The 15,293-nt window shown below is 50.8% G+C and overlaps 1 protein-coding gene across 7 annotated transcripts in view; it reads right to left on the reverse strand.

Annotated features, from left to right (window-relative positions):
- Positions 1 to 15,293, reverse strand: part of KSR1 (kinase suppressor of ras 1) — a 153,500-nt gene that overhangs the window by 114,769 nt on the left and 23,438 nt on the right. The window contains exon 1 of one of the 7 annotated variants that reach the window (XM_045525418.1): positions 6,836 to 6,876. The exons of the other annotated variants lie outside the window; for them this stretch is intronic. The gene's annotated coding sequence lies outside the window, so the exon portion shown is untranslated. Of the gene's footprint in view, positions 1 to 6,835; positions 6,877 to 15,293 lie in introns of those variants that run through there. 7 annotated transcript variants of the gene reach the window in all.

The following is a 15,293-nucleotide window of genomic DNA, read 5'->3' on the forward strand; positions in this document are numbered from 1 at the left end:
CATTGCCTGTGAGTTTCAGGCTGTGTGTTATGTCACTATCGGTGTAACTGCTAGCATTACTGTGCTTGAGAAGAGATGGGAAAAGCCAGGCACCAGAGCCACTCACTTGGCTCAAGGTCATCCTTGCCTTGGGCATAGGAATCTGAGGCTAGATGCTTGCTGCAGAATTCTTGCCATCTGCACTGCAGCCTCCAGCTACTAAAGTCACAGGACATTTGTGTCATGATTATGCTGACCCTGGTGGAGGTAGGTCCCGGAATGTGCTGACACTCAAGTGTGGGCAAGCACAGAAAGATGATAAACCAGCGTCTGCCCAAAAGAGGACTCCTGACAAGAGACTGGGTCACCCACAAGCCTACAATGACCGTTTGTGAGGCTGCACGTGGCTGGAGGCCGCCCCGCCCCTCCCTGCATCCACACCCCTGCCTTTTCACCCAGGCCTGGAGGGAGGGGGAAAGGGGGAAGCGGGAGGGGAGGGGAGGGGAGGATGGAGTAGATTTTAAATTAGCAAAAGGAAAAGGAAGAGACTGTGCAAGAGAAATGTCAGATTTTAAGATGTTAAGTTTTGACAGATGCCTCACTTGAATCACAGGCTCTCAGAATCTGCAGAGGGGCACTTCAGGGTCACTGAGCCTACCCTCCCCCTACCCACTGGGGGAATGCCTTCTGTAGTGCTGACAGACAGCCACCTTGTCTCCGAGGGACCTCTTCCAAAGCAAGCCCTCCCGAGGACAGTCCAGGCCACAATGGATGGTTCTGATGGGCACACGGTTCTCTCTCCTTGGCACTGATTTAGGAGCGAGCAATGGCTCCAGAATCAGCAGACCCGGCTTGGAATTCAGCTCTACCATTCCTAGCTGCACGGGTTTGCCAAGTTCTCAGCCTCACTCATCCTGGGCTATCACCTACAGTTGTACAGTCTGAGCCCTGCACTGAGGCACCAGTCAAGAAGGCAGGCATGGCAGCAGGAAGCCAGCCCGTACGATCTTCACCAAGCTCAGCATCCTGGCATGATCTACCCTGATACCTTTTAGTAGTGTGCATAAAATTTGCATGCTATGCTCCAGTGGCCCACCTGACCTTCAATTCCTCCACCTCAAAATGGGGATAATAATCCCCAAATCCCCAGAGTTATTACAAAGATTAATGACAATGTATGCAATGTATTCAGCAGTGCCTGGCACAACAATCATTGTGATGAAAATTATGACAGCTCCCAATGATGAGGATGGCTTAATTTATGGCCTTGGTCAGCATTCTGCTTCCAAAGCAACCAGAACAAGCCTAAAGGCTGCCTCACGGGGCTGCAATGAGGATTAAATGAGACAACGTATGAAAGCGGTTTAGCACAAAAGCAAAGGGAAGGGCTCGATAAACATCAGCAATTATTATTACAGACATGCACAGCCTTTGGTCTGAATCCTGCGGCCTGGGGCTTCATGTAAGTTTGACCTCCTGGTAAAGCTGTGACAAGGATTTGGAGTTAACACATATAAAGTAGCTGGTGCCAGCCCCGGCAGAGTCAGAGCCAGGCCCGGCAGCCCCATCGCCCACCTCCCAGAAGGCGGCCTCTAGACTGCCGACAGTGGTGAGTGAGCAACAGCCTCAATCCACAAACCTCCTCACATTTCTCACACCTCTGCATCCCAATTACCTACAAGTCTGTCAACTGGTATGGCCCAAGATGGCCTTTGCTTTGCTGGCAGCCACACCTCCATGGAGCTATCTGGAACACGACAGCAACTGAAATCTCAGTCTTTCTCCTATCATCAAACCTAGACTGTTCCACCAGTTACTTGCACAGCTATCATTTACTGGCTAGGCCGCCATGGGAATGTGCCTTCCAGCATCAGTTCCCATCATCTCTAAGATCTAGGGCCACTTCTGATGCCCATGCCAAAGGGACGCCTTCACCAAGGGTCCAGGGGCCTTCTGACCAGGTGCAAAGCGTCACACCCACTGCCCCGCATGAAATCTCCCTTGTGATTGGCAGGGGCTGAAGCTCACTGGTCTCCCATCCTGGCTCAGCCCTCCCTGACCTGGGTCTTCAGGAAACACCCCTTTATCCAGGATGATACAGCAGAATGGCAAAGGCCAAAAGTGCCTTCTCCAGACTGACCCGGGTCTACTCAAAAGAGAGTGGTGCTGGCAGAGACATGGCAAGTGGCTTCGGCCCCTGCCAGCTCACCAGTCCTCCCAGGCCACTCTCAGGTAACAGGTACTCTAAATGAACTGCGCACTCGCCACAGACATTAATTTGAGACCCATGCCCTTTGTCTCCGTTCCAGAGAGAAGGCCTCTCCACGCCCTTTCTACATCCCACTTCAGGGGCCCCTCTGCTTTGGTGGTGGTTGATGAATCTAAAACTCCAACGACACACAGCTGTGTCTCACTCAGTCCCCATTTCCCCATCTTTCCACAAGGATTGTCACAAATGCGTTGAGCCAGACCCAGCCTCACCCTGGGGAGCCCATCAAGACATCCCAAGAGCTTTGCCAGACGCTTTGCCGAGGGGCCGGCCATCCGCTACCCACCAGAACAGGCACGGTGAGCCTGGTATGCCTCGTCCTGAAGAAAGGAAGTGGCCACCAGCCACCTTGACCCAGACTGGGTTCAACATGTGCTCACAAAGCAGCTGCTTAGTAATACTTTCTGGAAGTTTCTTGGAAATGGAGGCCAACCTGAGCAGATTATGGTTTCTGCAATTCATTTTTTCCTAAATTCTTAAAAGCTGGCTGATTTTGCCTCCTCCCACTCTTCCAGTGCCTGGACCTCCCCAGCTCCTTAAATTGACTAATAACCCTGTGGACGGTAACGACCAGATCCTCAAGTCCTGGAGAGGAAACAGGGTGGCTTCATTTAAAGCAGCCTGTGGTCCCTGCCTCAGTTCACACTTGTTCCTTCTTGGGCTACACTTGCTGCCCAAAGGCCAGACAGAAAACAGCGCTGCTGCCCTGGAGTCCGGAGTGGACGCGGTGCTGCCTGGGCTTCTGCTTATCACACCCTTGTTCCTCTTGTTCTGAGCAAACCTTCAAGAGCCCTCCTGAGCCCTTAGCATTTCTTGAAGCTGCCAACCTCCCCACCCTGCTCTAACGAGGTCAGGGCTGCTCTCCGGCCCCCCCTGGCCTACTTGCTTTCTAACTGCATTTTTTCACAGACATCCTCTAAAAGCTGAACTCGGATCCGAGGGATTCCTCTGTAGCCACTCTGGTTTTAGATGCCTCATGCTTCCCTTTGCTTCTCCACCAAGAACATGCCCACGTTTGTTGAGTTTGCCTAAAAGTCTGTCAAGGCCAGTGGGTCTCCACATGCCCACACAACCCGATCACATGGGGAGCATTTTAGAAATCCTCCTGCACATCAAGCAGAGACCTATGAATGGAAAAAAATCCCAATGTCCAGGTCCCACCCCAGACTGGGGCTGGGCTTCTCTAGGGTGAGGTCCAGGGCTCCCGACTTGCACACAGCTCTCCAGGTGACCAGCTGGGACCCAGGACCGAGGCCGGGATTCCAAACGCTAGTGTGTACAGGGCCCGGCTGGGTGAGGCAGGACAGGTCCTGAGCCTCTGTCTCCCACCAGGTTCCCCAGGTGATCCTGACAATGAGGAAAGTTTGAGAACTCTCATGGACTGGCTGGAAAATGGGACATCAGACAGTTTGAAAGAAGAATATGGCCAATCGGGATTTTTTCCTTGGAAGCAACTGGGCTAGTTCCCTGTGGTTAAAATCACCTAAATAGGATTGTCACTTGCAGTTGTGTGTAAGTAGAGTCAGTTGGTCAAGAGACATTTAGATGGGCGAAGCATCACTACTACTGAAGGGAAAAGCTGCACGTGTGGACGCACACGCACACGCACACGCACACACACACAGACACACACACACACTCCCCATCTTTGCGGCAAAACCTGTAGGAACCTGCCTGCCCATCCCGGAAAGAAACTGCCACCCGACACTCTTGTATTTTCCTGCATTGACTCTCCCAGACTTTCCAGAAAGTCATCTCTCCTGCTCAGTCCCTTTCGGAGCTTCCTTACCAATACTGTGGACCTTCCTCACTGCACACGTGTTGCTGCAGCCAAGCAGGGCTTCTCCGAGCTGGTTGTTCACTTTTGGCATGTGCTACTGTACTATTATTTTTTTTCTTAAATCTAGTTTTTAAAAAAGAAACTGTATACCATCCCATTTATAGCACAGAGATGATTTCCATAAAAAAACAAAACAGTGCCTGCAGAAGGCTGGGATCCCCAGGCCTGTGTTCTCCTGGTCCTGAGCCTTGCTTTTTAGAAAGGTGCACTCAGACTTTCTCCTAGAGGCCATTCCAGGACTGGGAGGCATGGTAAGGAGACGGCTTCTTCTTTACGGGATTTAAGGTAATTCATGCCTCCTCTGAAATCGTCTGGGGTGTCACCCTCTACTTTGTCCTAGGCTCAGTGTTCCAGAAAGGACAACAGTACAGAGACGTGGCTGGTCCCGTCATGACAAGAGGACGAAGCCCATCCCCGAGCCAGTTCCTCAGTCTCCCCCAGCTTCAGGCCCTGGAACTACGCAAGGGGGTGACAGTCCTTCACCCTCTGGCAGCGTTACAGGGTGGAATGGGATTACCAATAACACAAACTGCAAGCCCTAGACAAATGTCCACTGTCCCATATCACAAAAAGGTGCAACTCAAAGAGCTGAAGACCAATTATCTGCTCCTCTGCTGACTTCAATGAGCAGCTTCACACCCCCTGCCCGACAGGGTGGAAGGAAAGGCCCACTGACTGCTGCCCCCTAGAAAATGCCGGAGCAGGCAGGATCTGACGCTTCCTGTTTCATGACAACAAATGTGAGCTTTTAAAACTTTCTATGCAATTGACAAAAGCTGAACTTCAGGGCACACCTGGGCAGCCACGCCTCCACGAACCTATCTGGAGCTATTCTAACCTGCTGGGCCACATTCTCACCTTGGAGGAGGACCCCAGCAAACTCACTAGCACACTGCCAGCCCCTCCATATCCCTCCACGACAGTTTACATCTTCCCTCTGTCTGAAAAGCTAACAGAAGTAAAAGGCTGTTTGTCTGGGGGGTAGGAATCCTGAGGGCCACTGCCCCATCTCAATGAAGAGCTCAGGGCTTAACCATTAACCTGAGGTCCCCCAGGCTGGCTTATGGCACCTGCAAGATCCCCAGAGTCCCAGCCTGGTTCCCAGATTCTTGCTAGGCAGGCTATGCCACACCTTGGGGGCGGGGGGGCGGGGGGGGCTGGGTGAGGAAAGAGGACCAGGAAATCTGGGTGCGACACATTTCAAAGACTTAAAAAATCAGGCAGCATCAGCCACAAAGCTGAACAAAACAGAGAAAGAGGACAGCAAATTATCTAGGTTTTTCCAGTCAACTCATGAGTTTCAGGGTTTTTAATCCGAGGTGAAATTGGGTTCCATTGACTAGAAGTATCTATTATATGTCCCCTTCTGCCCCCTCCCCCACCTTCATCTTACTAAACATAACTGGAGACAAGAGAAGCATCAAGGCTGTCTCCTGTCATATCTGGGTGGTTGGAGATGAGGCATCCCGCTCGGGCAAACATAAACCACCGCCCCTGGGCCTCAGTTTCTTACCCAAAATAAGACTTGCTCATGCTGCAGTTATTAAGGGAAAGACGGGTCTATCCCGGGAGCTTGGCCAAAAGGGATTCAAAATGCAGAGCCTGACCACTGGTCCATGAGGTCTGCGGTGGCTCGTGGGGTAGGGGGCAGAGCTCAGAAGGTTCCAGAACCATTTACTACCTGCCTGTGAAGACCCAACTACAAAAGAGGCTTACAGGCACTGCCAGCCCATCCCCAAAAGAAGCACTTTGTAAACTATTCCCTCTGGGCTCCCAGGGGCAACTCTGACACAAAACTTTACTAACCATAATGGGCAAATATAATCCCACCTTAAAAAAAAATTATGATTCCAGGCTTTGAAGAGAATGTCTGCACCAGACCAATGATAGACAGCTGCAAGAAAAACGAACCGACTGTAGCCCGGCCACCAACTCAGGTTCCATGGGGATTGCATGATCGACGAAGCAATGAACCTTCTGTGAGAACTCACCCTGTTATGCTGAAAGCACAGTGATTAAAATACCCACTTGGCAGTCATGTGTTACTCGGTGGAGACAGTCTCACTGGACGACATTGTTCGCAGGATTTCAGAGCTGGAAGGAACACCAGGAATGATGGCCACGCCTCCCTCTTGTTGCCCATCGCCACCCTTGGGGCAGATCAGGGGCTGCGTCCCAGGGAGACCAAGGGACTAGACCTAAGTCATCATCAGGCAGGCACAGGACCCCCGTCCTCCCACTCCTGGCCCAGGCTGTCACTGCACTGCACTTCATCACCCCCCATGTGAGGGGGCCCCTTGGACTTCTGAGTTAAAGAAACACCCACAGCCACACACACACACACACACACACACACACACACACACACACACACAGGCTCACACAAAGACAAACACACGTATAAACTATGCTTTTCTGCCACCCAAGACATTGGACAAGGCTGGGGAAGTGACAGATCAGCACTGGAGAGCTCAGGGAGAAGGAAGAGGAGCAGCTGCTGAACACGCCGCCCAGACCCCCTCTGCCATGGAGGCACACATGCTTTTCAAAAGCCCGCAAGCTCCTGCCCTGCTGAAACCAAGCTTCCAGCAGACACCTTCTCCGAAACCAAGCTCAACTTCTCAAACTTCCTTCCCTGCCCGATGGATAATGGCAGAAATCTTCTCCCAGCCTCCGACCCTGTGCAGAACTCACGCCTACCCTGCACACCTGAGGCCTCCGCCCTCCCTCCCCGGCCGCCCGCTTACCAGCTGTGCCGGCCTGGGACCTGCACCGCCAGAGGCCCTTCCCTCTGCCTCTCCAGCCACCGAGTGGGGGCAGAATCACCTGTAGCACCTGCTTATGGGCTGAGCCCAGGGACGCTGCCAGGGCCGCCTCCCAGGTGCAGGGAGCCACCCAGCAGGCCGCACTGAGTCAGCGGCCGGGGTCCAAAACTGGCTTCCTGGAGAACTTGGAAGGGGCCCCGCCCAACGGTGCTTTCAGAGAAGCCTTGATTATGAGGACGTCAATGCGGAGAGGGCTGCCAGCCCGATTGGGAAACAGCTCCATCAAGATTTTCTGTCTAGTTGGTTTTGAAACTGCACAAATGCCAGAAATCTCCTTCCTGCTCTTTATTGATTTCAAATGTAAATCAAAAGACCTGTTCATTCATGTCTCCAAATCCCCAATATCGGTCCCTCAGCTGGTCTCTGGCAAAACATTAACCCTGCTGGAGTTGAGGCAGAGGGACCAATAGGGACCTGCATCCTGGGTCCATTTAAGGCACCAACCAGGCACGTGACCCTGGGTAAATCTGTCCCTTTCACTCACTCTTTTAATGCCTGGGACCGATGCATTCTAGTTCATCTCACTCAGAGGCGAGCTTCCCAGTTACTGCCACCTGCTGTTCCCTTCTCTTCCTTCCTTCCAACTTGCCGGGAAAGCTCACCTGCTTGGCCTCCCACACAGAACTGCACTTCACACAGCTCTAACCCCGGCCATGCGCCCCTCTCCAGGAATAATTCTATGCACAAAACCCCACAGCATTTTTATCCTCAAATTTCAAGTCTTTGTTTAAGGGCCTTAAAAAAATAATCCCTACTTGTTCCTGAAAGCTCTTTGTACTTTTGTCCCCTGATGTCAGACAGAGGAGTGGGAGAAGGAGCCCTGTTTTGAGATCAGAGACCCCAGGGCATTTCCAGGCCCCTGTTCCAAACCACTGAACCGCCTCGGCATCCCTAAGTTCTCCCACCAGGGAGAGGAAGAGGTGGTGAGAGCCCAGCCAATCACACCACAAAACGGGAGCCTCAGGTGCCTCAAATTAAAGGGAGTACATTCAAGGGCCAAACCTCTTGGCTGAGACAGGGGTTGTTTTGCTTTTTAACTTTCCCAGCAGCAAGCAAAAACCTTCAGCTCGGCTGCTGAATATAACCAGTGCAACTCCGAATGCTCCAACGAGCCCATTATTTCCTATTCAGGGCCTCTCCCTCCTCGCCATAGCCCATAATTACAGAAAGTTGAGGGTTGGGATTTTTTTACGATGCTGCTTTTTAAGTGTGTGTGAGACAACACAGAAGGAAGGGTTATTTAAATCCAAGTTAGAAGGGAAAAATCAGCATTGTTAAAAGGGCAAATTAAGAACACATTGCCCTGGGTTTTAGATAATTCAAGGTCATTTGCAATAAACAAGACAGAAAATGGAATCATCTGGCCCATGTGGGCCATGGTGTCCACCACCTCGCAGGGTCAGACAAGCCGAAAACACTGTATGGGGCTGATAGTTGGTGTCTCTGACGTAGAAAACCTACCAGATTAAAGAATTCAAGGGCACGTTTTATAGCCCAGGTGTTTTATAGCCTCTGCTTCATAACTGGAGCTCTTCCTAGCCCCCTAGCCCTCCTCATCCTGAAAAGCACAGGTTCAAGGTCAAGAATGAGGACTCTAAGATCTGAAAGATGTGGCTCCAGTCCCAGCTTCACCACGTACTTACTGGGTGACCGTGGGCATGTCACTTAACTTCACAGAGCTTTCTTCATTCACAGAGTGCAGATAACAACAGTGCCTTCTTACTTCACAGGGTTTCAGGAGGATCAAAGAGTATTGGGGTTACCAAGTGCATCCCACGCAGTCGATGGCTCACTGAGTGTTCATCAGAATGAGAATGATGAAGGAACACACACTGCTTTGGGAAAGGGTGGCAAGTCCTGGTGCCAATGCTTTCTATGAAATGGCATCTATAAAGCAAGATCATTCCCATTTCCCTCCCTACATGGAATAAAATTTTCAGCTAAGACAAAAAGCAGGGTTGGGAATGCCAAGTACTAAGTGCATAATACCATTTAATGAGCACCTCCCATGTGCCAGGAACTTAACCATATTTTCAGGAATCCTCATCACCCTGCAAGGCAAGTCGCTAGCCCCACTTTGTACATGGGGAACCCAGGCTTGAAGCAAGTCCCACACCTGCTCCCTATTGCAGGCCAAAGTCTCAATGCAGATAAGCAACAGATCAGGACTCGACAGGTCTGCTTGATGGCACACTGCCTCGAATTCTGGGGCTCTGTCTAGCTCAGGGCTCTTTCCCTGAAAACAGCAAGCATGGACACATTACTCACAGAATGTTCTAGAGTTTCTGATTCCCTGATTTAGGAGTGTCAGAAACTCAGCCCAAGGAAGAGGAAGTAGCTTGTCCAAGGTCACATGGCAGCTCAGAGGCAGGGCTGGTATTTGGGCTTAGGTCTACTGACGCTGGAGGAAGATCTTGCCCATGAATGCCTGACAGTTCCTAGAGGAGCGTGCCAGCACTAGGAACAAGCAGGTGTAGTTATGAGCAGACACCGGTTTTAGAGCAATGGAAGGGTGAGCTGAGCAGACCCCTCCCTCCCAAGTCTGGCAGGAAAGCAAGGCCAGCTGGGCAGGCTGCCTTTAGCATGGCTCACCCCTGAACCACAGCCCCTAAATGATCAGTGTTTAAAATTACCCTCCTAGATGCTTCATGAATTTCTATTGTGACCCACTCTTAGCTGTTGCACGCACTCTCCTGCCCCCCCTCCTCCCAGTGTGCAACTAATCTGCTTGTCAGTACGTCTGTCTCTAGCAATGGAGTTCCATCAGGTGGCTGACCCCTGTAAATAATTAAAGGGTGATCCAACAGCCTCGGCGGAGGCCTATTGAGAGGAGGGTGGCTTGTTAAATTAGACATGGGAGGGAGGCACTGCTCACAGCCTAACAACTGCTTCCTCAACAGATGGTGAGCAGAATGTAGCAGGAACTCGGCAGCCCACAGAGCCAGCCTGCCAAGGGCAAAAACAAGGCAGGAGCATGGGGCCTCCATTCAGCAGGCAAACTTTAACACTATCAGAGCCCCTTAGCTCCCTTCCTGCAAAGACCTGTGCAACCCTGGGCAAATCCACCACCCTTTTGGGAGCTGTATTCTTTTTATTTTTGTTAGAGACGGGGTCTCTCTCACTCTGTCACCCAGGCTGGAGTGCTGTGGCCCGATCATAGCTCACTGCAGCTTGCAACTCCTGAGTGCAAGTGATCCTCCTGCCTCAGCCTCCCGAGTAGCTGGGACTACAGGTGTGCACCACCATGCCTAGGTAATTTTTTTATTTTTTGTAAAGATGAGGTTGCACTATGTTTCCCAGGCTGGACTTGAACTCCTGGCAAGTTCAAGTGATTCTCCCACCTTGGCCTCGCAAAGTGTTGGGATTATAGGTGTGAGCCACTGCACCCAGCCCAGGAGCTGTTTCTGTACCTCTAAGATGATCAATACTTTTATTTCTCTTTTTTTCTTTTAAACTGGAGGAAAACATCAATTTTAGAAAGTAAAATTACACAAAGTGCCAGCCTTTTTTGGGCAGGAGAAAACTACATAAAGCAAAAAATGTCAGCTTCCCCTCCATCCCCTCAAAGTTAAGTACTGCTGGCAGTTTGGTTTGTAACCTTCCCAGCTGGTTCCTACAGCAGTGAGCATTAGCGTGCTTTGTGTATTTGTGTGCATATATACATACACATATAGGTATAGACACATATACATACGCTTTTAAAGAATAGGATCATACCATATGTATCGTTCTCCATCTTGTTGTTGTTGTTTACACTTAATATATCATGAAAATCTTTCCAAGACAGTCCATAGGTCTACCTTGTCCGTTTTATGGTTGTATAATCAATTCTGAAATTGATTCAGCCTTTCCCCTATTACTGGATATTCAGGTGTCTCTAAGCTTTTACACAATACACAGTCTTGTACAAATACTTGTGTGCACAGGCTATCGTTTCTACACGTGTCAGATTCCTACAAGTTGGACTGCTGAATCCTAAGGAATATGCATTTTCAGTTTCAGTAAGTACTGTCAAGTTACATCCAACAAGGTAGCACCAGTTTGCACAACTCAACTATGTATGGGCTCAGGAAGCCAGCAGGAAGACCCCTGAGCCTCTGCTGCCCACATTCTCTGACCCCCTCCCCATCCTTTCAAACAGTAGGGCTTCCATTTCATCTTCTTTATGTACAGGCTTTCCACATAAGAGTTCACTTGGGAAAGAAAGGGCACTTGCTCTGGCTAAAATGTTTGAAAACCACCAGATGAACTCTAAGGCTCCTTTCACCTGCATTCTTAGACAATGGGGAAGGATACTATAGTGATTTTTACAGAAAACCTTCTAGTCATTTCACAATTAGTCACCTTATTTTCCGTGACAAGGGAGCTAATCTATTGCAGTCTTTTACAGAGAGCATCAATGAAACCACCTAAAATATTAACTAATAAATTGCTAGCATTTACTACGTGCTTAACACTTTGCAAGGATAATCTCATCTGATCCTCTTAGCCCCGTTTTACAAATGCAGAAACTGAGACTTAGAGAAGTTATTTTCGTACGGTCCCACCAGGTGCTGATGAGAGGTAGAGCAGGTTGGACCCAGGCAATCTGATTCCAGAGTCCACACACTTGCCTGGCACCTCACCACCTTGCTCACGGTCTCTCTCTCTCTCTCTCTCTCTCTCTCTCTCTCTCTCTCACACACACACACACACACACACACACACACACACACACACACAAGCCTTCCAGATCTCAGCCTAATGGCCTCTTTGAACCAACTCTATGTGACGAGCTTCTGGGTCGTCCCTCTCTGCCCAGATTGGTGAACGAAGGGAATGCTGTCACTTTGAGACAACAGCACCTCCTCTCCCTGAGACCTCTCAGCCACCTCTCTGCCTCTGGTCCTCCAGCACCCCCGCTGCCGATCCTTCATGACCTCCCTGGGGCAGATCTGTCCTCCCCCTTTCACAGCCACACACCTGAACGAGGATGGTGGAAGGTCAGCTTGACAGGAGACAGAAGCAGCAGGGAGCCAAGGTCCCCACGCCCTGATCTGCTGACCTCTGACTTTCGCTCTACTGCCCGACAACTTCTCAGTGGGCGTCATCCACGCTCAGAACCGGGACAGAGGAAAGAAGAGCCAGAACTTTCGCATGTGTGGATCAAAGAATTAGCCACATTACCAGGAAATTTAGTCTGAAGACAGGATGAAGAAAGAGAAAAGAAGAAAAAACAAAAGGGAACAGAGAAAAGGGAAACAGGAAATGAGGAAGAGGCGGATGAAGCTAGAAAAGGAAGATGAGGAGGCTCATCTCAAAAACACAAGCGGCCTGGGCTGGAACCCCTAAAGCAGCCCCCCTGCCTCATTCCCCTCTGCAGAGAGATGAAGAAAAGCAGAAGAGCAGACGCAGATCCCTCGCGGGGACGTTGCACAATCGAAAGAAAAGGAACTCTTCTTCTTGGAGCAAAGCCTGCGGCCGGGTTCTCATCGGCCTGCTTCTCCACACCCACCCATGGCAGACACCCAATGGAGGATGCAACTGGGGGTCCCAAGCTCTCCTGGAGACCCAGCCCTGAGGGGCTTCCAGGAAGGTGTGGCATCAGACGGGAACGTTGCTGGCACCAGCAAGGTGCAGGGAGAGCGGCACAGGACAGCCACGCAGAGCTTCCCTGCCCTGAGTGTTTCCGTGTTGTTCTGGAGATGATTGATGGGTCAGAGATACTGATGCAATATGACCTCCCGTAGTACATTTTGATAAATGTCAGTTCCTGGAAGCCAGAAAAATTATTGCAGCATTGTTAGTAACAGCAGAAGACTGGAAACACCCTGAATACCCATCAAGAGGGGATTGATAAATAAACAACAAACTATTATAGTAATAATGGCACAACCATACAGAGGAAATGCTATGCAGCTATTAAAAAGAACATGACACGTGTGAGCTGCTCTCCCAGATTTAATAAGTAAAAAAGAAAAAAGTACAGAAAAGTGTAAATAGCATATTCCCATTTAAGTAAAAGGGCTGAGGGACACAGAAAGGTTCTAGGGACCGGGAATATTCTATTCCTTAACCTGAGTACTGGGTATGTGCGTGTTCAGTTTATCATTCTTTAAACTGCACATATGCTTTGTATGTGCATTTGAATATATGGTATTTCACAATTTAAAAATTTTAAAGGTGGGAACATGTATGCACATTTATGGGTGCATGTGCACAGAAAATCTCTCAGAACTGTTGTGAACGCCTCTGGGAAGGGAAACAGGGAGACAGTGGGCTGGGGTACCAGGGAGGTTTACTCTTTCACTCTATATCATTTTAAAACTTTTCAATGTCTTTTACCACATGCATGAATTGCCTATCTAAAAAAAAAAAAAAAAAAAACATGGCCGCTGGCTGGCAACTCTCCAGGGTGTTTCAGCATCACAGATCGGGAAAGTACCCAGGGGGCCAGTTTCCCCATCTTACAGCTGAAGAAGCCACAGCCCAGGGGATCTGGGTGTCCTGTCTAAGGTCGCACAGCAAATGGGTGGTGGGCTGGGGAAGAGAGGCCCAGTCCCCTGCGTGCGTGCAAGCTGCTGTTCTCTATCCTGCTCTCTCAACCAGAGACTCCCAGACTGCTCAAGCCTAAGGACCACCTGGCTGGCCTGATCACACCCTCCTGCAGCCCCTTCCCCCACTGCAGTCTCAGATGGGGCAGGGAGAACCCAGGGAGGGGCCCCACAAGTCCCAGGGGGACCCAAGGGACACAGTCAAGGTTGGAGGTGCCAGCTCTGGAGCTCCCCAACCCCATCCCCCAGGCTGCTGTCTCTAGCTTGTGGGCACCCAGGCAGGTGGGCAGGCTCCAGGCTCCCAGCTCCCACCCTGACACTCAGGGCACTGTCTGCCTGTGTGGCGTTTCCTCAGGAGCCTCCTGGCAAACTGCTGCCCAGCAAACCCATGGGGGGAGTTCCACATGCTGGCCACTTTGCAGTCACAACCACATTTAGGGGGAAAAAGCACTTACCCTGATGCCTTCCTGCCAGTAACCAGGCCCTGGACACAGCCTTGGATACCAGACCCAAGCCAACCGGGTGGGCGCCCACAGCCAAACCAAGCTCCGGTTGTTAATACCACCCTTGTCAGTGTGTTTACATTAAAGAAAATCCTTGAAGGGCTGTGCCGAGGAATCATAAAACCTCAGAGCCAGGGGGAGTTAAGAAAACAGGATGGTTTTCCCCAAAGTCAAAATCCACCATGCCTGCTTCATTTATTGGCGGCCAGAAACAACCCAATCCACATTTTAATACTTCCTTACTTAACAAATGTTCACAAACCTGAATCCATACATCCTTTTCAACAAACACTACCGGGCACTTTGGGGGCACTGAGAATAATTAGAAGAACAAACATGTAGAGGACACTTACCATACGGCTTAATACACCGCAGGCTGGTAGCTAAGCTCCCTGCACAGCGTGCCTCACTCAGCCCTCCCAGCAACCCTGTCGGGAGAGTCCCATTTTACAGAGGAGGAAAGCAAGGCTTTGGGGTTAAGTCACCCATCCAAGGTTACAGAGCCAGCAAATGGCCAGCTGAGGTCTGTCTGGCTCCAAAGCCCCTTCCCCACCCACTGCGCAAGACACAGCCCTGTGCACAAGGAGCACCCCCCCCATGGGGTTCTGGGCTTTCTCTAAATCCACTCTGCCTGACGAGAGCCAGTCGGGCCCACCAGTCCCCACTCCCAGACTCCCAAGTCCACCCATCTCAACTCCAGAACTGGGAGCTTCCCGGGTGTGGGGGCCAGGCTGGCCACACCACAGGTCAGAGGGAGCACCTCGCCCAGAGTTCCAAACAAAGCCCGAGCCTGGCATCCATCCACGACGCTGGCTGCCCTCTCTGCCTCAGCTCAGACCTAGGGTCCTGGGGACCCTGTCACATTGACACCCACACCGGGCTGACAGTCTGGGAGAGGAGGACTCATGCGAGGAGAACCGTCCAGGACGGGCAAACTCTCCGCCACTGGCTGAGAGCCACGGCCCAAGGGCTGGCACACCAGCTTGCGGGCAGGGCCAGTGCTGCAGGGCTGGGGAAGGGGGCAGGCTATGGAGAGTTGGGTCCGATCCAGGCTGCAAACCTTCTTTGGGAAATTCCCTAAACCTCTCAGAGATGTCTCCTCACCTATAAAAGTAGGGGTAATATTCCATCCCTAATCCCACATGGAAGGGAGTTTTGTTAAAGTGACCTATTAACATAAACTTCTTAAAAAGAGTTCTAAGGCCAGGCACAGTAGCTCAGGCCTGTAATCCCAGCACTGTGAGAGGCCAAGGCAGGAGGATCACTTGAGGCCAGGAGTTTGAGATTAGCCTGGGCAACACAGCAAGACCCCATCTCTAAAAAAAAAAAAAAAAATTAGTCAGG

The sequence above is a fragment of the Lemur catta genome, chromosome 15 (genome assembly GCF_020740605.2).
Source record: "Lemur catta isolate mLemCat1 chromosome 15, mLemCat1.pri, whole genome shotgun sequence".
NCBI classification, from domain to species: Eukaryota; Metazoa; Chordata; class Mammalia; order Primates; family Lemuridae; genus Lemur; species Lemur catta.